This window comes from Martes martes (assembly GCF_963455335.1).
Source record: "Martes martes genome assembly, chromosome: X".
NCBI classification, from domain to species: domain Eukaryota; kingdom Metazoa; phylum Chordata; class Mammalia; order Carnivora; family Mustelidae; genus Martes; species Martes martes.
The window spans coordinates 120,447,994-120,471,365 of record NC_137897.1 but is presented as its reverse complement, the minus strand read 5'-3'; positions in this window follow the sequence as shown (position 1 = coordinate 120,471,365).

The window sequence follows — 23,372 nt, the reverse complement described above, 5'->3', positions numbered from 1 at the left end:
ATTGAACATGCATCTGCTATTGCCATCATTTCTGCCTTTCGAGGCTCAGATGGATCCATCTGTGGCCTGGGGGAGTTCCTGCAAGGGGGCTCCCAGGTCCCCCGATGTGGCGCTGGTGGCCTGAGGCCCCCCGCACTTCCTGCCCTAGCAGAGCGCCCCGGGCTCACTGCGCACGCGCCGCGCGGTCCGGCTCCAGTTCAGATATCCTCGTAGCTCTTCTCCTTAACATGTAACCCTTTAGGTTGGTATGATGAAAACTCCATGTTTTTGAGACACTTGAAATACTTCGTTTTTGCACGGTTATGCCGAAACTGTTTGTTTCTGTTTGTTTTTCGCGCTTAGGGAATGATTTAGTCTCCTTTTAAATTTTTTTCAATTATGGAAACAATTTTTCATGAAACAATACTTGTATATTTATATCCTCCTATTTCTTTTTTTTAAAGATTTTATTTATTTATTTGATACACAGAGAGAGAGATCACAAGTAGGCAGAGAGGCAGGCAGAGAGAGAGGGGGAAGCAGGCTCCCCGAGCAGAGAGCCCGATGCGGGGCTCGATCCCAGGACCCTGAGACCATGACCTGAGCCGAAGGCAGAGGCTTAACCCACTGAGCCACCCAGGCGCCCCTATATCCTCCTATTTCTTATACAGATACTAATACATGCTGTGCCATACCTCGCGTGTGGATATATGCTTACATCCTGGGGCTTTGCAGGAGGTATAGGAGCTCTCTTGGACCCATTTATCCACCTGCATAGTGCTCTGAGAGGCCGGCCTAGCATAGCCGACTTGACTACACCTGCACAGTGGGTGGTGGCTGGTTTCCAGTCGTTTGTCATTACTGGGGAGTACCTACTCTCGATAGGTCTGCGAGACTCCCTCCCTCCCTCCCTCCTTCATTAGTTCAACACATGCAAGGTGCTGGCCATGTGCCAAACACTGGGCCAGGCTCCCTGGGTGTCATGATTACGATGGAGATCCCTCACTGTTTCCCCTGGGTTCGCCCATTCTTCGTGGGTGACAGATTCTTAGCTAGGCCCATGCCTGCCTGAATTAAGGCTAGTTGCAGCCACATGACCAGTTCTGGCCAGTGAGATTTAACTGGAAGTCTTATATAGTACCTTCTGGAAAACTGCTTTCAGAGACGCTGGTATGCTTCTTGTTCCTCTTATTCACTCTTTGCTCTATTCCCTGCCTCATCTTTGTTCTGATGTGACGGCTGGAGCACTAGCTGCCATCTTGGATCAAGGCAGTAAAGGTCATCACCCTAGATATTAGCAAACTGGAATGATCTGGAAGGACCTTTGAACCCTAATGATTTTGTGGACTATCCATACTAGCCCTGAACGTTTTACCTCTGGACTTAGCTAACACACAAGACAAATAAAGGTCTTCTTCGGTTAAGTCCCCATTATTATTAGTTTTTTCTCATGTGTATCCCTAAACCTAATCCCAGTGGACAGAGGGAGAAGCAAAACAGATGAGGTCTCTGATATTATCTTGTGGGGGGAACAGCCATTTAATGACATAGCTAGTAGGTAAGTGTGTAACTGGTATTGCCAAAATGTCTATGGAAAAACAACAACAACAACAAAACAAACCTACCAGGTCACCCCTCAGTATCAACGACAACAAAACCAAGACTGAGAGAAAGATTCATCTTTGATGAGCACACCCAGAATGCTGCAGTGAGAAAACCAAGAAGGAACTTTTTTATGTTCGTGTGCACGTAAGTTTTGTGACATTTCAAAAGATACAAGTTGATTTGTTTCCTTCAGTATTATAACCTACATGCTCTGAACGACCTTTCTGTTGAAAATAACCAAAACTGCTGAGGAAAAGATGTTAAAATCATCTTTTTAAATGCACCAGTGAGACGGTGAAAAAGTTTGGAATCCCAGAGTCCAAAAATTAAGTCAAGACAGGAACCCAGAGAGATAAATAGAGCACTGAGGCCACCTTTTACCCTGAGGGCATTTGTGGACCCTGGTGACCTTAAGCTTCAGTTTTCATGGCCTTATGGACTGTGGGGACAGGCCACAAAGCCCGAGTCTTGCAAAATAGGAAACCTTCATCCACCTCCCCCCCGGCTGCATGAAGGTGGGACATAAAAGGTTAAGTCATCGTTGGAGAGGTGAACTAGAGACATTGACCACCACCCCTTTGTCCACTAGCCTGCAAGGACAGTGGCTTATTTCCAAACCTGGCGTGAGAGGGAGGGGAGAGTATCTGCTCTGCACATTCGTGCTTACAAGTGAGCACCACGTGGTTTTGCGGCTAGAATTGGAACACCTGGGTAGTCCGTAAACTCCTTCAACTGAGAATTTAGTTTAAAATGGTTCTGGCTTGCAGGGCCTCCAGAAAATCACCAGAAGCCCATACAAATGCTCTCTGAAGGAATCTACCTTCAATGTAGGTTTCAAGGTGTTCCCACTACGAAGTTCTAAGGAATAAAAAGAGCCAGTGCGGGGGCGCCTGGGTGGCTCAGTGGGTTAAAGCCTCTGCCTTCGGCTCAGGTCATGATCCCAGGGTCCTGGGATCGAGCCCCGCATCGGGCTCTCTGCTCAGCAGGGAGCCTGCTTCCTCCTCTCTCTCTCTGCCTGCCTCTCTGCCTACTTGTGATCTCTGCCTGTCAAATAAATAAATAAATAAATCTTAAAAAAAAAAAAAAAAGAGCCAGTGCGAAAATCTAAACACACAAGTGAAAAAAGGTGGACGTTCACCTGAGTGGCTCAATCGATTAAGGGTCTGCCTTCGGCTCAGGTCACGATCCTGGAGTCCTGGGATTGAGTCCCACACTGCACTCCCTGCTCAAGGGGTGTCTGCTTCTCTCTCTCCCCTGCTCGTGCTCTCTCTCTGTCCCTTCATTTGCTTACACACTCTCCCAAATAAATAAATAAAATCTTTAAAAAAAATCAACTGTAAAAGGAACAGGGCCCCATGAGGAACTGACAACAGAATAAAACCCCCAAAGACTTCCAATGGTGGGATTATCAGACACAGAGGATAAAAGAAGCATGTTTAATATGTTCAGAGAAATAAAAAAGATTGAAAACGTAACAAAGGGCAGAATTCTACAAAAGCAACCCAATATATGCGGAAAAAAATAATACTCCTAAAAGTGAAAAATAAAACAGAGTTTAGAAATTCAATGGACTTCCATTTCTGGTAATGATAAATTAGTTAATTCATGCCTACTTCCTGATGAGGACAATTAGAAAAGATGGAAAAATAGAAAAGTCACTTACCTGAAGGCATCACAGAGGAAAAAGAGGATGAGGAATTTCCAGGCCAGGATGCAAAAAAGAACAGGAACTGAGGAAGGTGAAGCCAGTGTTTAGAGCTGATTATCCTCTGAGTGTGTCTGCAGAGTCTAGAGTGGGTGGTTTGGAGATGGCAGAGGGCTACGTGGGGCTGGAAGGATAGGCATTAGAACCTAGGACCTGCCAAAGAAACATCCTGCTGAATCTTCCTTGTTTCAGTTGAGACCCTAAAAAGCTGTTCCCTAGGAGTAAGGTGATCCAGAAATAGTCTCCTAGGATTTTCATTAGCTTTTTAGCCTCTCAATCCCTGAAACTGGATTAAGATGACCCTACATTGCTCAGAGAAGCCACATTTTGTTCAGAAGCTTACAAAGCCAAGTGGAATCTTGTCTGGTGGAAGAGGACTTCACCCTCACCTTCAAGTTATTGTTACAAACTTTTTTTTTTTTATCAATTACAATGTTCAGCAAACAATAAAAACACGTAGGCAGATGAGGAGAGAAGGCAATAGGAGTGAAAACCAACAGCGATAACAGACAATAGAAAAGGACCCACAGTGGCTCCAGACATTGGAATTATCAAGTATAAACTTTAAAATAGCTAAGTACACAGTGTTCAAAGATATAAATGGCAATATTGATAATTATGGTGGAAGACGAAAACTATAAAAAAGAGTCATTTGAAAATTCTAGAACTAAAAATGACTGCAACCAAAATTAAGAAATGAACGGACAGGCATAATAGCAGCATATGTGCAGCTGAAGAGAGTGTTGGACTGGAAGGTAAATCAGAAGAAACTACCCAGAATGAAGTGGGGAGAGACAAAGGGATGGAAATTTTTTTTTTAAAAAGAGAAGGAGACAAGGAGGATATGGTAGAATGTAACATATGCGTAAATTGAGTCCCAGAAGACAAGGAAAGAAAAAAAAAGGGGGGGTCTAAGCAATATTAAAAGACGTCATGGTGGGGCGCCTGGGTGGCTCAGTCAGTTATCTCTCTGCCTTTGGCTCAGCTCATGATCTCAGGGTCCTGGGATTGAGCCTCATGTCAGGTTCCCCACTTAGTTGGAAATCTGCCTTTCTCTCTCCCTCTGCCCCTCCTTCCTCCCCCCTCATAATCTCTCTCAATAAATAAATAAATAAAATCTTAAAAAAAGATATGATGGCTGACAATTTTCCAAAAATGGGGAAAACCTCAGATCACAGAATTAAGGAAGGTTTAGAAACTGCAGAATAAGTGAAGAGAAATGCATAGCTAGGGACATCAGGGTAAAATAACTAAAACCCAAATTCCTTAATTGTGAAATATTGAAAGCTTTATATTTGAGCTCAGGTACAAGATAAGGGGACTGGTTAATACCAGTTCTACTTGGCACTGTACTTGAGTACCTGGCCAGTGCAGTAAGGCAAGGCAAATAAAAAGAAAAGACTGAGAAATAATTTGCAGATGATATAAAGGTTTATGTAAAAAAAAAATCCCCCCAAATCTAAAGATAAATTATTCAAATTAATAAGAAAATTTAGCACATTTTTTTGGATACAAATCAGCATATAAAATTAACAGAGACATAATTTAAAAATGAAAAGATAACATTTATAAGAGCACAAAATATATGACCATCCAGGACTGAATCTAATAAAGACACACAAAGCCATTATGTAGAAACTTATAATAGTTTGAAAGACAGTGAAGGAAAAATTTAAACAAAAAATAAAAATATATGTTATGTTCATGGATTGGAACACATAATTTCTTTTTTTTTTTTAAGATTTTATCTACTTATTTGTCGGAGAGAGAGAGTGACAGCACAAGCAGGGGAAGCGGCAGGCAGAGGCAGAAGCAGCCTCTCTGTGGAGCAGGGAGCCTGATGCGGGACTCGATCCCAGGCCCCTGGGATCACGACCTGAGCCGAAGGCAGATGCTCAACCGACTGAGCCACCCAGGAGTCCCAGGAACACATAATTTCTTTCCTTTTAACTTTATTTTTAAAATTAAAATTTTTTTTAAGTAGGCTCCATGCTGGAGCCCAATTTGGGACTTGAACTCATGATCCTGAGATCAAGACCTGAGCTGAGATCAAGAGTTAGATGTTTAACCAACTGAACCAGCCAGGCCTCCCGCCTTTTAACTTTCTTTCTTTCTTTTATTTTTAAAGATTTTATTTATTTGACACAGAGAGAGAGATCACAAGTAGGCAGAGAGGCAGGCAGAGAGAAGGGGGAAGCAGACTCCCTGCTGAGCAGGGAGCCCGATGCAGGGCTTGATCCCAGGACCCTGAGATCCCGACCTGAGCTGAGGGCAGACGCTTAACCCACCAAGCCACCCAGGTGCTCCTTCCTTTTAACTTTCTTAAACATAATTTTAAATTTATAAAATACTACAAGAATAGTAGAAATAGAGAAGGGAACATCTCTAACCTCATAAAAATCATGAATGGAAAACCCATGGATAACATCATATTTAATAGTGAGAGACTGGAAACTTGCTCCCTACGAACAGGAACAAAACGAAGATGTTTGCTCTTGTCACTTCCATTTAACAACGTACTGGACATTGTAGCCAGGGAAATTATGCAAGAAAAAGAAGTAAAATCTATCCAGATTGGAAAGGAAGAAGCAGATCTATCTCTATTAAACAGATGACATGATCTCATACAGGAAATCCGAAGGAATCCACTAAAAACTGATGAGAACTAATAAATGCGTCCAACGAGGTTGCAGAAACAAGGCCAATATGCAGAATGGCAAGGCTTGTACAATACCCCATTGTTGAAAGACATTAAGGAAGATCTAAATAAGCAGAAGGACACCCCATGCTCATGAATCAGATTATTAATATTAGGATGGCAACACTGTCCAAACCCATCTACAGATTCAATGTAGTGCCAATCAAAATTCCAGCTGGTGTTTCTGCAGAAACCGGTCAGCCAATCCTAAAATTCACATGGAAATGCCAGGGATCCAGAATAGCCGAAACGATGTTTAGAAAGAAGAACAAAGACGGAAGACTCACACTTCCCCATTTCAAAACTTAGTACAAAGCTACAGGAATCTAGACTGTGTGCGATTGGCATAAGGATAGATTTGTAAGTTAGTGTAATAGTATTGAGAGTCTAGAAATAAACCTTGACATTTGTGGTCAATTAATTTTTCAACAGAAGGTGCCAAAACCATTCAATGGGAGAAAGAACAGTCTTTTCAACAAGTAGTGCTGGGACAACTGGGTATCCACATGCGAAAGAATGAAGTCAAACCCCTACCTTCCACCACACACAAAAAGTAGCTCAAAACAGATCAGAGGGAGTGCCTGGGTGGCTCAGTGGGTTAAGCCTCTGCCTTCGGCTTGGGTCATGATCTCAGGGTCCTGGGATTGAGCCCTGCATCAGGCTCTCTGCTCAGCGGGGAGCCTGCTTCCTCCTCTCTCTGCCTGCCTCTCTGCCTGCTTGTGATCTCAGTCTGTCAAATAAATAAATACAGTCTTCAAAACAAAACAAAACAAATCATAGACCTAAATGTAAGAACTAAGACTATGCAACTCTTAGAGGAAAACTGGTTGTAAATCTTCATGAGCCTGAATCAGACCATGTTTTCTTAGATATGAAGCCAAAAGCACAAGTGACAAAAGACAAACTAGATAAATGGCTGCAAATGATACTATCAAAAAAAGGAAAAGACAGTCCACAGAATGAGGGAAAACATTTGGAAATCATGTATCAGATATGGGACTTGTATCTAGAATATATAAAGAACACTTACAACTCCACAATAAAAAGATACATGACTCAGTTCTAACAACGGCGGAGGATTTGAAGAAGTGTGTCTCCATAGAAGATCTCATGAGCTAATGGGCACCTCAAAAGATGCTCAACATCATTAGTCATTAGGCCCATGCAAATCAAAATCATCATGAGATTTTATTCCACACGCACTAGAATGGCTGGAATCAAAAAGACGTACGAAACATACTGGTGAAGATCTAGAGAAATTGAAATCGTCATACGTTGCTGATGAACATGTAAGTGGTACAGCTGCTTTGGAAGAGCTTGGCAGTTTCTCAGAGTGTTAAGCACAGAGTGTCCATATGACCCAGCAATTTCACTCCTAGGGATAGTCCCAGTAGATAAAGTGTATGGCATGTGAATTATATCTCAATTTAGCTGCTAAAAAAAAGCATAGTAGATGGATTTCTTCTATACCCTTCGTACAGATTCCCCAAATGTTGATGTTTTACGATGCTTGTTTTATTCTCGCCTCTCTATATGTACACCCTCACGTACCCCACCACGCGCCGCCCCACACGCACACACTTATTTTCTGAACCTTTCAAATCAGTTGAGACATTATGCTCCTCGACCTCTAAGAACTTCAGTGTGTATTTCCTAAGAACAAGGAACATTCTCTTATTGAACCACAGTACAGTTACCCAAATCAGGAAATAAACATTGATACAATACCGTAATCTACGGACCCGATCCACAGTTTGCCAATTGTCCCAATAATGTCATTTCCCGAAAAAGAGCACCTCTGATTGCGCATAACATTCAGTTGTCACATTCTCTTGGCCCTCTGTAATCTGGAGCAGCTCTTCGGTCTTTGTGTTTTATGACATTGACATTTTTCAAGGGCACAGGGCTGTTATTTTGCGGAGGGTCCGTCTGTTTGGTTTTGCCTGATGTTTTCTCACCATTAGATTCAGGTTTTGCACTTTAGATAGGAATGCCAGAGAAGTGATGTATCCTCGATCTAGAGGCACACAGTGGTGGTTTGTTCTCTTACCCTGTTGTGCGGAGGCATTTTGAGACCATTTAAATATCCAGTTCCTCAGCAAACTTTCACCCACTTCTTTTTTCATCCATTGATCAGTTTTGCTCGAATCAATCATTGCTATCTTGGTTGCCAAATGGTGATTTTCTATCATTCCTTCTACCTTTATCATTTGGCTTTCTCCTATGAGGAAGAGCTGCTTTTCTCCCCATTAACTTACTTATTTATATCAATAGAGACTCAGACATTCCTTACCCTCTGGAAGAACAAGATGTTCTAAGCTCCTCTACACTTTCCCTGTCCCCCACTCCTAGAATCAGCCATTTATCCTAAGATCCCTAGTTCAACTTGAATGAGTAGTTGCACTTAGAAAACTTTTGGGGGGCGCCTGGGTGGCTCTGTGGGTTAAGCCTCTGCCTTCGGCTCAAGTCATGGTCTCAGGGTCTTGGGACCGAGCCCCGCATCGGGCTCTCTGCTCAGCGGGGAGCCTGCTTCCCCCTCTCTCTCTACCTGCCTCTCTGCCTACCTTTGAGCTCTATCTCTCTGTCAAATAAATAAATAAAATCTTTAACAAAAAGAAACCTTTTGGAAAATCACACACACCCCATACATACATGTATACATATGCACATTTATTTATTAATAAATTTATTTATTTATAAATAAATGCACATTTATTTATTAATAAATGTAGCAGTAAAACACATACATGTATGTATGCTTCCACAATTTCTGTTTATCTATATATTAATCGATCTGTCTATCATCCATCCATCCATCTCTGTCGGTTCATACTGACACCTCTAATTCCAGGTTCATTCCAGCCTTCTTCCCACCCCATTCTCTAGAGTTCAGTATTCATTTCTTTTTCTTTTTTATCTTGGTCCATTTATTTCCATTGGTATTTCATTTTTGCATAATACCCTGCAAATTTGTGATTTTATTTATTCTAGGTAATTTGAAGTTCAGATGCTCTCCGTCTTCTAGTGATGCTGAGGCCATGGGTTTTGTGTGGTTTTATTTGTTCTTGGTTTTTTTTTTTTTTTTTTTCCAATTGATTTTTGTTTGGAAGCTGTGTTGAGGGTTTTGCCATTATCTTAGTTACCCAGAATTCTAAAAAAAAAATCAATGTTTTGAACATGCCAATTCCTTCCGTTTGATTTATAGGTTGAATGCAATTGTAATTTAAATGCCGTTTTTAAGTGGAGCTTGACAAGGTGGTTCTCAAATTTATGTGCAGGAGCAAATGGTCAAGGAGAGTTAAAATGCTCCTAAAGAGGAATTATTGTAAGAATTATTCAACAGGTACTGCATTTAAGATGGTGCAGTATTGGCAAAACGATGGGCAAATAGACCAGAGGGCCAGAACGGAGAATGCGGAAGCAGAAAAACCACGTGCAGAAAGTCCGTTATGACGTTTCCGGCAAAGCTGGCGCCGCAGCGTCAGGTGTTGGCAATCCGGGGAACCGCAAGAAGACTTAGACCCTGCAGGGGGCCCTGGGCGCTGGTGCCATCGCTTGTCATTCCTCAGCATCAAGTTCGAATTGGGCAAAATGAAACCATGTGTTGTTTGGGGGCGCATACGAAGGTGGCGAAGCTACAAGGAAAAGCGCGGGACTGGCCCACGCACAATTCAGGGAAGAGACAACTTCTGAAAGGGGTGTCGGGGCAGTGGGGGGGGGGCGGGGGCATGGGGAGGGACACTCAAGGGCCTTCGCTGGTAATGTCACCTTTCTTTTCTCCGAGTGGGGGTGGTGGTGGTGGTGGGAGCACACAGGGGGTCGTGGCATTGTTCCTCACACTCACACGTCTTCTGTGTTTTCTCAGTGGGTAACACTGTTTAACGCGGAGAGTTGGCCGCATTACCTGCAGAGACCTCAGAGATAGCCCTCGGGCTCCGGTGCCTCAGTCGGGGGTGCGGGGCCCGGTGCTCTGACCCTCAGTCTGGGTCACGGCAGCTGGCAGCACGGGCACCTCAAATGCTTCCCACCTGCTGATCACCCCAGCCTGGCCTCGGGGACTGGGGGAGGCCTCCTGCCCCCATCCGACTCCGTAAGTAACCAGCACTGACTTTCTGGGTCCTGTTCCAGCCCCGGAGCGGCCTCCCTGCCTGGGCCTCTGGGGTCAAGTGCAAGGAATATTCATGCTGCAACCCCCCCCCCTTCAGAAAGGCCTAGCACCCCCACTCCTGGAGGAGAGAAGACTCAAGGTTACCTCCGCAACCGGATCCCCTTCCCATCCAGGCCACCCACAGCCAGTTTGCCTCGTGACCAGTTGGTCTAATTACCTGGTCACCTCCAGGCCAGGATTCAGAATTCAAATGAAGGCATTTATTTTCGCCTCTTATTCTAACGGTAACTACAGCTTAATCAGTCCTTTAATGATCAATTTGCCCAATTAAAAAAAAAGCAGCACTTGAAACCAATTCACCAAGGGCCCTTCTATCTCTGTGGTGTGTTTCCAAGGGTGGCTTTGCCGCTGGGTCAGGGCGTCCCCGCTCTCCTGACCCAAGTCGCACGTCCAGCGGCAAAAGTGTCTCGGCACTGCAGGGTTTTCTAGAGCTGCCCAGTAGCCCCCCGACTCAGCGTGGCCTCCCTCTGGCTGTGCCCTGGAGCGCCGGCCACATGGGGGGGGCACTCGCCGCAGCCCTGCCACCGCCCCGCAAGGCCACCCCCAGCCACCACACCACCAGCTTTGCCCACTGAAGGGACAAGTGGGACAGCTAGTCAAGTTCACAAAGAAAACAGGACTGTGAAACACAAACCGTACAATACGTTAATAGAACAGACTTAGGCCGAGAAGAAAACAACCTCAGGAAAAGATCTTTATACCAAAAGGCGAAAGAGTCCTTGCGGGGGGCCAAACGCGCTCGCCGGGTGTCTTCCTGGCTTCTCCTGGCCTCTGGACCCGATGACTCTGCTGTTACTGGCCCTTGACCCGGACGAGTCCCACCAGCCTCCTCCTCCTCGGTAACGGGGCAAGAACAGTGTCCTTCAGAGGAGCTCGTCCGTTGCCTGTTGCCGTGGACGCCCGGAGGTCCGCATTAACTGCAGGAGAAACACAGATGGAAGTGAACTGCCCTGAGAGGAATGCTTGGGTTTCCTCCTTTGTTTAAAAAAAAAAATCCTTAAAATGCCAAAAAGTTGGGGAAAAATAAGGCCCACGACACAGATGCAGAGCCCCTTGGATGCACCTGAAGGCCGCGGGGCGGGGGGGGGGGGGCTTGGGTCAGGGCGGAGTTGGGGGGTGGGGGGCGGGGGGTGTCTCTCCAGCCTCTGGTAGCTTCCACTGCAGCCCTCGCTGCCTTCCTGTGGTCTCTAGATCCTTCTCTTCCTTTACTACTCTCCCCTGGAAGCCTTCCTCGAGCTCTCACTCTCACTCACCATCTTTGGGGGGCAAGAGCTCCTCTGCTGTTCTTCCCACAGAAGTTCCTGATGGCTTGGTGGGGGGAGGGTGATCCCCAGCCCAACGAAGACGTGCCTCAAAGAGGGTCACCGAGGGAGAAGGACCCCTTGCTGTCTTCGAAGACCCACTTCCAAAATTCCCGGGGGAGCCGGGCTTGCGGCCCTGGGAAAAGGGTGCCCACTGGACTCATGGGTGAGTGCCTGCCCCTGCCCGTGGGGGTTTCTGGACGCTGGAGGCTTGCTGGAGGAGCCGCGGGCTGGGCCAGGAGCCACTGAGGGTGTGCGCTGGCAAGGAAAGGATGGGGCACCCCTACCCCAGCTCCACTCCACCCTGCGGGCAGGAAGCCTGGGGCCAGGGGGCTGAGATTGGGACCCTCCCCTGGGGTGGGGGCTGGGGACGTGGCTGGGGCCTGAAGAGGACAGGGCTTGCTAGCATTAAAGAACCCTTAGCAAAGAGGGGGCTGAGCCCACCCTGGGAAAGAGGTGACCCCCTTGGCAGGAGCCGCAGGCAAACATGGAGTACCCTCCCCCCTTCGACCTTGGGCTGGAGACAAGGCCTTGCCTGCCTGAGCCCAGGAGGGGGGGGGGTGTTGGGAGGGAAGGGGAAGTCAGAGCACCCTGTCTCTGTTCCGGTCCATTCCAGTCCTGGGGATGGGGAGGGGGGTTTTGAATAGGATGTGAATCTGGGCTGAATTTTAATCACCCAAAAGAACCAGAGAAGTTAATGGTCAGGGGTGAAGGAGTGGGGGTCGGGGGAGGCGCCTGACGCACCTGGCTAGCGTGAACAAAGCCAGTCCCGAGCTGCGCCTGCAGAAAGGTCTGGAATGGTTGGTGGGGCCCCTGGAAGTGCCGGGGTAGGGGGAGGGCTGCAGGCCCCGGGTGCAACCCCTGTTGTGGGGAGTCTGTGTGCCCTGTTCCCCCAAGCTGGGGCTGCCCTGGGGCAGAGCAGGAAGGAGCGTTGCAGCCTAGAGGGCCGGGGGCCTCTCCCAGAAGGCAGCCAGAATGGGGGTCTGGGAGCAGTCGGGCGGCACCTCCACAGGACTGTCTATTTTCCAAAAGCCAAGCCAGGATGACCTGCAGCCCCGGGAGACATTTCCCGTAACGGAGGCTGGGGGGAGTGGTGGGCAGGGTGGGGAGACATTCAGTGCAGACAGATAGTCACGGAGCTGTGGTTTCAGGACAAACTGCGGCAGAGGTGAGAGGGTCCCTGAGTCGGCATGGGGCCCCCTGTGGGTCTGGGGACCAGAGGGGCTCAGATCTTTGTACGCTCTTCTGGGAGGGTGGCCGGCTGCCTGGGGTGGTCATGCCTGGGCCCTTGGAAAACAGGCCTGGCTCAGCGGGGGAGCTGCAGCCCTTGGGGGCCCTGGCTCAGACCTACTAGCAATTTCCCAAGACTCCAAGTGTCAGAGTCTGTTGCGCTGTGCAGGCTGGGCACCCCAAGACACTCTTCCGTGGGTAAGGTGACCTAAGGGCTCTCCCCTCTTGCTATGATTCTCTGGCCTGAAGAGCCCACGGGCTCCCCTGTCCCCAGGACGCACGCCCTCCGCCCAAACCAGCGCGCATTCCGCCGGAGCGCGTGTGAACTTTAACATTTTTATACATTTTTTCCGTGCTGTGTCCCTTCAAGACCTCTCGATCGGTGTGCTCAAGGAGTATGTGGTGCCCCGACATTTTCTCTCTGCCTGGGGGATCGCTGGGGCCAGGGTTTCCCCCGGCCGCTCTCCTGGCCACGGGCAGCTGCGCCAGCATCCGGTTGTAGAAAACGGCTTCCGCCGAGCCGCTGCCTGGTAGCAGAGTGGAAACCATGGCAACGGGCAGCTGGGAGGCTCTTCCCGTCACCCCGCAGAAAGGGCAGCCTATTTCTGGGACCTGAGCCCAGTTATTCACCAGTTCTGCATTTTGCTGTGAATTTCAATTCTGGAGAGCTGGCATCCAGGCCGCTGGATAAGTGACACGCTCCCCTTCTCTCTCTGAAGGGGACACAACCCTGGCCCCACCTTCTAGGCCGTTGGTGCTGCCCCAAGGCTCAATTTTTACCCACACGTAGATCCCTTCTTCAGGCAGAGGAGGGGAAGATTGGTGCTTTGGAGGTCACTGGGGTGGGACGGAGCCGAGCCCGCTGGGCTCCCCCTCGCCGACCTCTCTCTGTGCTAAGAGAGCGCTCTCCGGGCTGTCAGCAGAGGGGACTCTTTGAGCCACCTCACTGCGGGGAGGAAGCTCTGACGTGGTGGGGGACTGAGCTGAGTGGAGTTGAGTCCCTTCCACCCAGCGAGGAGCGCGGGCACGTGTCCGCACACACCCGCACACACACGCCAGCTGTGTGGCTTTTAGGGTAGACTCCTCTGCCCCCTAGTGGTACGCTTCAGCCAGCACACGGGGCTCGGAGGGGCGGGCTGCCGCCTCGACTCAACGGGGATTCCTTCCAGCTTTGACCTAGGAGGGAGGTCTTTGGAGATGAAGGAGACGGATGGGAGACTGGCCCTCCGAAGCTGGGTGCAAGGAGAAAATCGCAGGGTGAGGAAAGCACCCCGGGCGGGGATCGCAGCTGGACCCTACCCAGCCATTCTCCTCTTGCCCCGCTCTCCTGGGTGACTGCACTTGCTCTCGTTGTCTGTCCGGGCCTTTCCCCTTGGGTTGCCCCAAACTGGAAACAACTCTTTGATGCCCCCCCTTCCTCCTTCCCAACATCCGACTCCTCACCCATTCTGGGGGGCTCACATCCCAAGTAGCATTCATTCATGTACTTCTTTTGAAAATCTTTATTTTATTTATTTATTTTTAATTTCAGTATCGCCGGCACACAACGTGACGCATTAGTTTCCTGCGTACAATACAGTGGGTCAGCATCTCCGTGCGTTATACTGTGCTCAGCACGGGGAGCTACCAGCTGTCGCCATACAACTAAATGGCTTTAAATAATCCACTTGAGGGAGGCGTAGTTTTGGCCCTTGTGACCTTTGCCCTCTGATGTTATGCCCGTGAAGACATCACGTTGCGTGGCCAAGGGGACTTTGTAGGGGTAATTAAGGCTACCAACCAGCTGACCCGAATATAAGAATATTAGCCTAGACTACAGGCTGGGTGCGATGTCGTCACAGGAACCCTGACACGCTGAACTTTCGCAGCTGAGCCCAGATGGGAGTCAGGAAGGGTCAAAGATAGTGAGAAGAATGCCAGCCACCGTTGCTGGCCGGAAGACGGAGAGGCCTCAAGGAGCTAGGTTCTGCCAACAACCTGAACGCAGAATCTTTGGGAGCCTCTAGATGAGAGCCGGCCCACTTGACATCTTTGTTGTGTTTTGGTTTTGTTTCGAAATTATTATAGAGTCACGGGAAGTTCCAAAGACAGTAGAGGGCCCTGTGTGGACCCCTCTCCCAGCTTCCCCCAGTGGTCACCCTTTCTGCCTCTATGGATTTGCCTATTCTGGCCTTTCCTACAAATGGAATCATACAGTGTGTGACCTTTGGTGTTTGGCTTCTTTGACTAAGTATAATGTTTCCAGAGTTCATCTGTGTTGTAGCATCTGTTCATGCTTCTCTCCTTTTCACGACCGAATAGTACTCCATCGTGTGGAGGGACCGCCCTTTGCATGTCCGTGCGTCTGTTGATGGACATGTGGGTTGTTTTCACTTTTTAGCGGTCATGAATAAATCTGCTATAAGCACTCATGGGTAAGATTTTGTGTGGCCATATGCTTTCATTTCTCTTGGGTGTATACTTAGGAGTGAAATTGCTGTGCCATATGATAACTCTATATTTAACTTTTTGAGGAACTGCCAGACTTATCCGTAGTGACGGCACCATTTACATTCCTACCAGCAATGAGCGAGGTGCCAACTTCTCCATGTCCTTGACATTTGTTATTATTTTTTTGTTGTTATTTGTCAGTAGTCCTTTTTTTTAAAAAGATTTTATTTAATTTGACAGACAGAGATCACAGGTAGGCAGAGAGGCAGGCAGAGAGAGAGGAAGGGAAGCAGGCTCGCTGCTGAGCAGAGAGCCCAATGCGGGGCTGGATCCCAGGACCCTGGGATCATGACCTGAGCTGAAGGCAGAGGCTTTAACCCACTGAGCCACCCAGGCACCCTGTCAGTAGTCCTTTTGGTTATAGGTACCTTCGTGGGTGGAAAGTAGTATCTTGTGATTTTGATTTGCATTTCCCTAATGTCTAGTGATGCTGAGCATTTTTTTCGTAAACTCATGGCACATGGTGGATGGTCTTCACAGAAGTGTCTGTTCAGACCTGTTGCCCCTTTTAGTCGGGTTATTTGTGTTTTTCTTATTAAGTTGTAATGGTTCTTTATATATTCTAGGTACAAGTCACTTATTGGCTACATGATTTGCAGATAAGTTCTTCCATTTTATGGATTGTCTCTTCACTTTTTCGGTGGTGTCTTTTGCATCACAGAGCTGTTTATTCCAATTTATTTTTTATTATGTTGCTTGTATTATTGGTACCACAGCTAGGAAACCATTGCCTCATTCAAGGTCATGAAGATTTATGCCTAGGTTTTTTTTTTTTTAAAGGAGTTCTACAGTTTCAACTCTTTTTTTTTTTTAAGATTTTATTTATTTATTTGCCAGAGAGCGAGCAAGCAAGGGAGCGAAACAGAGAGAGCAGCAGGCAGAGGCAGAAGCAGGCTCCCTGCTGAGCAAGGAGCCCAACGTGGGAGGGACTCCATCCCAGGCCCCTGGGATCAGGACCTGAGATGAAGGCACATGCTTAATGACTGAGCCACCAGGGCTTCCAAAAAGTTTGAACTCTTACATTTAGGTTTACGATCCATTTTGAGTTAATTTTTGTATATGGTGTGGGGTGCCGGGGGTGGGGGTGGTCCAACTTCATTCATTTGCATGTAGCTATCTTGCCAGTCTTGTTGAAACTCAGTTGGCCATAGCAGCATGGGTTTATTTCTGGGCTCTCAATTCTATTCCATTGATCTGTGTGTCTATCTTCGTGCCAGTATTGCACAGTCTTGATTCCTGTAGCTTTGTGGTAAGTTTTAAAATCAGGAAGTGTGAGTCCTCCCACTTTGTTCTTTTTGAAGATTGTCTTAGCTATTCTGGGTCCCTTGAATTCCCATATGAATTTTAGGATTGGCTTGTCAATTTCTCCAAAAAAAAAAAAAAAAGAAAGACAGAAAGAAAAAGCCAGCTGGAATTTTGATAGGGATAGTGTGGAACTTGTAGATCATTTTGGAAAGTATTGTCATTGTAACAATAGGTCTTTTGATCCATAAATAAGAGATGTGTTTTTATTTACACAGATATTTAATGTCTTTCAATAGTATATGGTTGTACAAGACTTGCCCTTCTTTTGTGATGCTTATTCCTGGGTATTTTTTTCTTTTTGATGCCATTATAAATAGAACTGTTAATTTCATTCTGGATTGTTCCCTCATAGTGTACAGAAATACAGGCAGTTTTTGTATATTGGTCTAGAATTCTGCAATTTTGCTGAACTTGTTTATTAGCTCTGACAGTTTTTTTTGTTTTTTTTTTGTGGATTCCTTTGGCTTTTCTTTTTTTTTAAAAATTATTTAATTTTTTATTTGACAGAGAGAGAAATCACAAGTAGGCAGAGAGGCAGGCAGATAGGAAGGGAGAAGCAGGCTCCCTGCCGAGCAGAGAGCCCGATGTGGGGCTCGATCCCAGGACCCTGGGATCATGACCTGAGCCGAAGGCAGAGGCTTAACCCACTGAGCCACCCAGGTGCCCCTCCTTTGGCTTTTCTTTATACACGATTGTGTCATCTGTGAGTAGAGAGTTTTATCGCCCCCTTTCCACGGCAGACACTCTTTTGTTATCATTTGGTTGCCTTTTCTTAACACTGTAACTCTTCTAGTAGATGCCTCCGTATCTGTAGATAAGGGATTTCCACAGCTACTTCTTCATGTAGCCATTTAGACCTTCTCTATCCACTGCCTGCCAAGAGCTGAGGGCTTGACTTCCTTGCCCAGTAAACACGCAGCAGACCCAAGATCTCTGACTGACTCCACTTGTCCTTTGCTGAGTCCTCATCTAGGTTTAAGGAAGGGGTGCACGAGGCGAAGGACTCAGGGGCTCGTGGAGCGGTCCTGCCAAATGGATGTCCCTGGGCTCCTGGACTGACTCGCTTCACACAGTCCCCTCCACAGGAACCAGGACATACACTGGACTGCCCCCAGTGGACCCGAGGTGGCTCCCTGTTTCAGAGCGAGTGTTCATTAACTAGGCTCATCCAATCAGAGACTCCCTCTGGACTTTGAACCTGGAGATAGAGTTGGTCAAATGATGGTGGGCACATGGTTGAAAGTCTGAGTCGTGCTGGTACCATGGCCAAAGGTATGGGAATGGGGAAGCCAGGTGGAGAGTGAGGAAGGCCGTGGTTCTGACCGCAAGCCTCAGCGATCCCAGCCGCAGGAAAGGCTCTGTGTGCAGTAACCCCGAGAGGGTCTGGGGGGAACACCAAGAGGGCTAGAGTTGGAGAGGTGTGGGGTCTGATGACACAGTACACAGGCGGGAGGGGTGGCACAGACAACAAAACTGGTGAGGACTTCACTTTCCAACCTCGGTGGGGGGCATTTGGGATAATGAGGAAAGCGCTGCGCCAGGAGCTAAAAGCCCCACATTTGGAAGGACATCCCTGCGCGCGGTGACCTTGAGAAGCCACCCGACCTTCTTGGATCGGATTTCTTGATCTGCATTCTTTCCCTCTGTTTTATTTCTCCGTGCCCTTGGATGAATTATGCCTCCCCACGTCTTCTTCCCTTTCACAGGGTTATGAGTGGCCCATGCATGGGCAGCAACTCCGGCCTCCCTGTTCTCCACAGTCTCGAGTTTATTAGCAGACATCAGGGGACAGTCTCAACCACCTGCTCCCTGACACCCCCCCCCACTTATGAGGTTCCCGCGGCTGCCATTAACAAATGACCACAAACTGGCTAGCTTAAACAACACATAGCTCTTCTCTCATGCTTCTGGAGGCCAGACATCCGAAATCAAGGTGTCTGCGGGGCTGTCCTCCCTCCGGAGGCTCTAGGAGAGGATCCTTCTCCGTCTTCTAGCTTCTGGTGGCCCCAGGCATCCCTGGGCTTGTGGCCCCATCACTCTAGTCCCTGCTTCTGTCTTCAAGTGGCCCACGGGTCAGGGAGGCCACCCATGAGACGGACGTGGGTTGGGATGTCCCCCATCAACCTCCAGTCCGGCAGGAGGGCCTTCGGTGTGCAGAATTAGAGTGGGGCTCTCCACCCGCACCCCTAGACTGGGTGTCCCCCATCTCCAGCAGTCCGCTCAAGCTTTCCCCGCCGAGCTATTTACGCAGCTGGGGAGTTCACTGGTCCTCGTCCTCGCGGAGCTTCCGCGCTCCGGAGAACTCCCCGGCGACGTAAACGGCTCGTGGTCCCTCCACCAGTGCTGCTGCCCCCCGACTCTCTTTGCGGGCCAGTCTTCTGGCTCTTCTTTATGAAATCCTTTCTCCCCATGGGGGGTTTTGTCCTTGATGGCACAATTGTCCATGACCTTTTTTTTTTATTGTAGCTTTATTGAGATATAATTCACACACCATAAAACCCACCCATTGAAACTGTCTAGTGCAATGGTTTTTAATATGTTCACGGAGTTGTGCAACTCTCACCACAATCCGGTTCCAGAACATTCTGATCACTTCCCTTTGAGCAGCCACTTCCATCACTCACCCAGCCCCCCCGGCCAGCCCCTGGCACCCACGGATCTACATTCTGTCTCTGGATTTGTAGCGCCTGTCCGTGCCTATCTAGCGCCGGGCGGGTTTTCAAACCCTCGGGCCGACTTCCAACATTGCAGAGGTCCGCCTCGGTCGCACACAAGCCCCCGGGGGTGTTCGGAGCTTGCTCAATCTTTCTCTTTACTGAGCTTGTTTTTACTCAAAACTTTGAAAAAGGAAATCATGTCAGGTAGTAGTCGATTAACCAAAAGCTATAATCCCCGCAGTGTCTCCACCGGTCTGGCAACGCCCACCTTCCTTGGTAAGACTGAGCTCCGGCCCGCCCGGCACACAGAGCCCCGTCCAGGTAGCGCGGCTCTGGCAGGCTCGGAGAAGGCTTCGGTTTCACAAAGGTGGCTTTGTCTGGAGCGCGTGGGGTGGGGGAGGAGGGCAAGGCTCCGCAAGGGAGACCCTGTCTGCTTCATCCCAGCGCCAGGCCGGAGCCCTGCTCATGCAGGCGCTCTGTCAATGAGGGAGGCAGGGGGCCCGCAGAGTGGGGGTGAGGAATCCTCCAGAGGAAGGTGTTTGGGGCACGAAGCGGCGTGTCGTGGTCACTCTCCAGAAACAGGATTGACCTCCCACCCCAAATTTGGTTTGGCTTTGGAGACTGAGGGCACCACCTCCGCCAAGAGGTTACGGAAAGGTTCCCTACTAACGCACCGAGGCTTTCTGGGGATAGTGGGGCAAGTCCCCAGCCCGGCCAGAAAATGACCTGGGAGGGCACGGAGAGGAGACTGGCGGGGTTCTTTGTCACGGCTTGCGCTAGGGCAGGGGTGAGGGCTCCTGCGTGCGCTTTGAACTCCCCTCAGGTGCCAAGGAAGGGAGCACTCCAGCGTTCCCCTGAGCTTGCCCAGATGTGGGGCACAAGGGGACAGGGAGGGTGAGGCTTCAAAGCTGTCAGCACTGAGACTTTAAAACAAGGAACAACCGGTGCTGCTGGAGGGAGGCCTCCATCTGAGCTCACAAGACGTGCTCCTGATGCTCGGGGCTGGAGCCACCTGATCAGATTTTGAGGGCGGAGCCTCGGGAGTGGACCCAGTACCCTCATCAAAGAGACCCGGGAGAGCTCGTGTGCCCGTTCCACCGCGTGAGGCACAGTGAGAACTCGGCTTTCTGCAAGCCGCGAGAGGGTTCTCCCCGGAGCCCACCCATGCTGACACTCTGATCTTGGATTTCCAGCCTCCTGACATTTGAGAAAGAGATGTCTGTTGTCCATCCGTCACCTAGCCTGTGGTGTTTTGCTCTAGTAGCCCGAGTGGGCTAAGATGGGGGTGGTGTGGGAGGGGGACAGTCTCACCCAGCGGGGGCCGGGCGTGGGGGGGGCAAGGGCTGGGCAGGCAGCAGGCTGTGGAGTTCAGGACACATGTGGCTTCAGAGCTGCATGGTCGAGAAGGGTGGGAGGGCACAGGGCAGCGGAAATGGGGAGGTGGACTCCGAGGGAGGCGGTTGGGACTGCCAATGGGGAGAGCTCGGAGGCCCGGAAGGTGTTTGTGGAGAGCCGGGGAGAGCTGGGGAGAGCTGGGGAGAGGTGGGGAGAGGTGGGGAGAGCTGGGGAGAGCCGGGGAAGAAGGGGTGACAGTGGAGTGAGGTTCTCAGGTTGCAAGAAGGTTCCAAGGACAAGCGACAGGACTGGACTTGGATGAAGGGGCTCCTCATGACCACCCTAGGGCGAAGGCCACTGGGGGGGAGGCGGCGGGCAGGGTGAGCACTTTGGAAATCCTCCCCTGCCCTTGAAGACCAGTCAGGCTTTCCAGTGGCCCTGCCTGGGTGCAGCCTTTCCTCTGTACCCCGAAGGCCCCTCCCCGTTCTCTGCTTCATCCTTTGAGCTTCGGCCTGAGCCCCGGCTCCCTCCCTCGCTCATGAGGTGAGGAGGAGGCCCGGCTGTACTCAGTGCAGAGGCGCACAGTAAAGGTTAGATAAGGCGGCCTTGGCAAATACCATAGAATCCTCTTCCGATAGGATTGTCCGCCGCTCCTGTATTGATCATCTTCTCCGTGCAGGGCCTGGAGATAATCCCCGGGCAAGGTCAGGGGATGGTGGGGGCTGTGGGGGGGGGGTGGGGGATGCCACCTTTGGGAGGGGTGACAGGAAGGGAGGGCCCGTGCAGTGGGTGTGGCTTGATGGGGGGAGAGGAAGCCGTGCCTAGAGGTTTGCTGGCTCCCACTGGTGGCTAGTGAATTATTCATTTGTCAACCACCGTGTCCAGGCTGCTTGCCGGCAGGGTGCCCTGTGACCCAGGGTTTTAAAAATTAATGTGTTCATTGAGTCATTCCCTTGACTCACGTTCATGGGCGCCTGTTACTTGCTGAGCCCAGATTCTTCACACCACAAAAGGCCCAGGGAGGGAGGAGGAATTCAACCTGTGCTGTTTAACCCGCAAACACAGGGGGTGGAGAGGTGACAGGCAGGCCACTGGGCCAGGGCCCGGAAGGAAGAGTGAGTGAGACGACTTGGGCATGTGGATGTGTGTGCGTGTGGTGGGGGGGATTGCCTGATGTGTGTGTACATTTGCATGTGAGTGTGGGGAGGGGCGTGCGTGTGGTGTGCCCCTTTAGGCTGGTGCTCTGGGTGGTCTGGGTTTCAGCCTCGGCTGGGGGACAGCAGTGACAGAGTGCTCAAGGCATGACAGGTGTTAGCAGCACAGGGGCCTCGGGGCCCCGAGTCCCTCCACACATATGCACGTGAGTACATGTGGGCAAGCGCGTGCACGCGCACACACGCACGCACGCACACACGCACGCACGCACCCACGCACAGGTACTCAGCCCAGAGGGCCTGGGCCTTGCCTCAGACAGAGGGAGTCGGGGAGAGGGGTTTGGGGCAGGAATCCCTTCACTGGGCAGAGCTTGTGTGCAGATCCTTAGGCGGGCGGTTCAAACTTCCAGGGAGTTGCACAAGGGGGTTGCCATGAGTGGCAAAGTGGTGAGATCTGAGGCTGGTCAGTTGACAGGGTGACTCCCTGAGAACTGGCATGTTAGGTTAAGGCCTCAGCCTTCTCCTGAGTGTAAGGGGTTCTGGGAGACGGGAGGCAGGGCAGAGCCTGTCGGGCTTACATTTTAGGAGGCCTGCTGTGGCTGGTGGCTGGTGTTCTGGGCCAGATGGTGGCCCCCTAGGTTGTGATCCCCGGAAGCTTGGATGTGATCAAGTGAAGGGTGCAAGTTGAGATCACACTGGATTTCCTCATTGGCTGTAAATGCAGAGACAAGTAACAGGGGAGACAGAGACACACAGAAGAGAGGGCCATGGGACAGCAGAGGCCTGCGGTGACGCGGCCACGAGCCGAGGAACACCTGGGGCCACCAGCAGCGGGAACAAGCGAGGAAGCACTGTCCCCTGCAGAGAGAGCGAGGCCCTGCCGACACTTGGATGTTAGACTTCCGGCCTCCAGAGCTGTGGGAGGATGAGTTCCTGTTGTTTTCAGTCCCTCGCTTTGTGGTCATTTGTTACAGTGGGCACAGGAAGCCAGCCACCATGGCTGGCGTGGAGAAAAAGACTTGGGGGGAGTTGGGTTGGGAGAGGGATGGGGGAGCGGAGGTAGGAGACAAGGCTGTCCTGGGTGGGTCAGGAGGTAGAGCCATCAGGATCCTCACCGGGGTCCAGTCACCCTGGTGGAAGAGCTTGGGAGCAGTGGCCTTTTCCTCTAAAAGTTCCCAGCTCTCTCAAATCATACCGGAATGACCCGGATGACTGGGTCGTTAGTTTGGGAGTCCCTCTCGTGCTCTATATCCCTAATGCCTGACGTGGGATACCCTGCTTGTGGAAGGCACATGGACGAAGCGTGCAATGGCATCATGAGCTGGATATCAACAACATTCATTCATTGAAGCTCCTAGTGTGCTTCAGCCTGGGAAGGTGAGCAGAAGCCAGATCACCAAGGGATGCGGAGGAAAATCCCAGAGCCAGGACCCCACAACACAGCTCGCTCTTCGCACACGTCCTCCGGGGCTCATCCACCTGTCTGCAGACGCGGGCAGATGCGAACGCGGGCGCTGAGCCACAGGATTTCTCCCGCTGGGAGTCGCAGACCACTCACAGGCAAGCGCCCCTCGCCCCGGGGGCTGACGGTGCCCACCGGCCGTCCCAGTCCTAGAGCACGCTGGGCCCCCGGCCTGGAGCGACGCCCGAGTGGGACCGCGGGGACTCGCCGCTAAGATGCCCGGGGGTGCCCGTGACCTCGCGGCGCCCTCGCGACGCGGCCCAGCCACTTCCGGCCGCGGGGT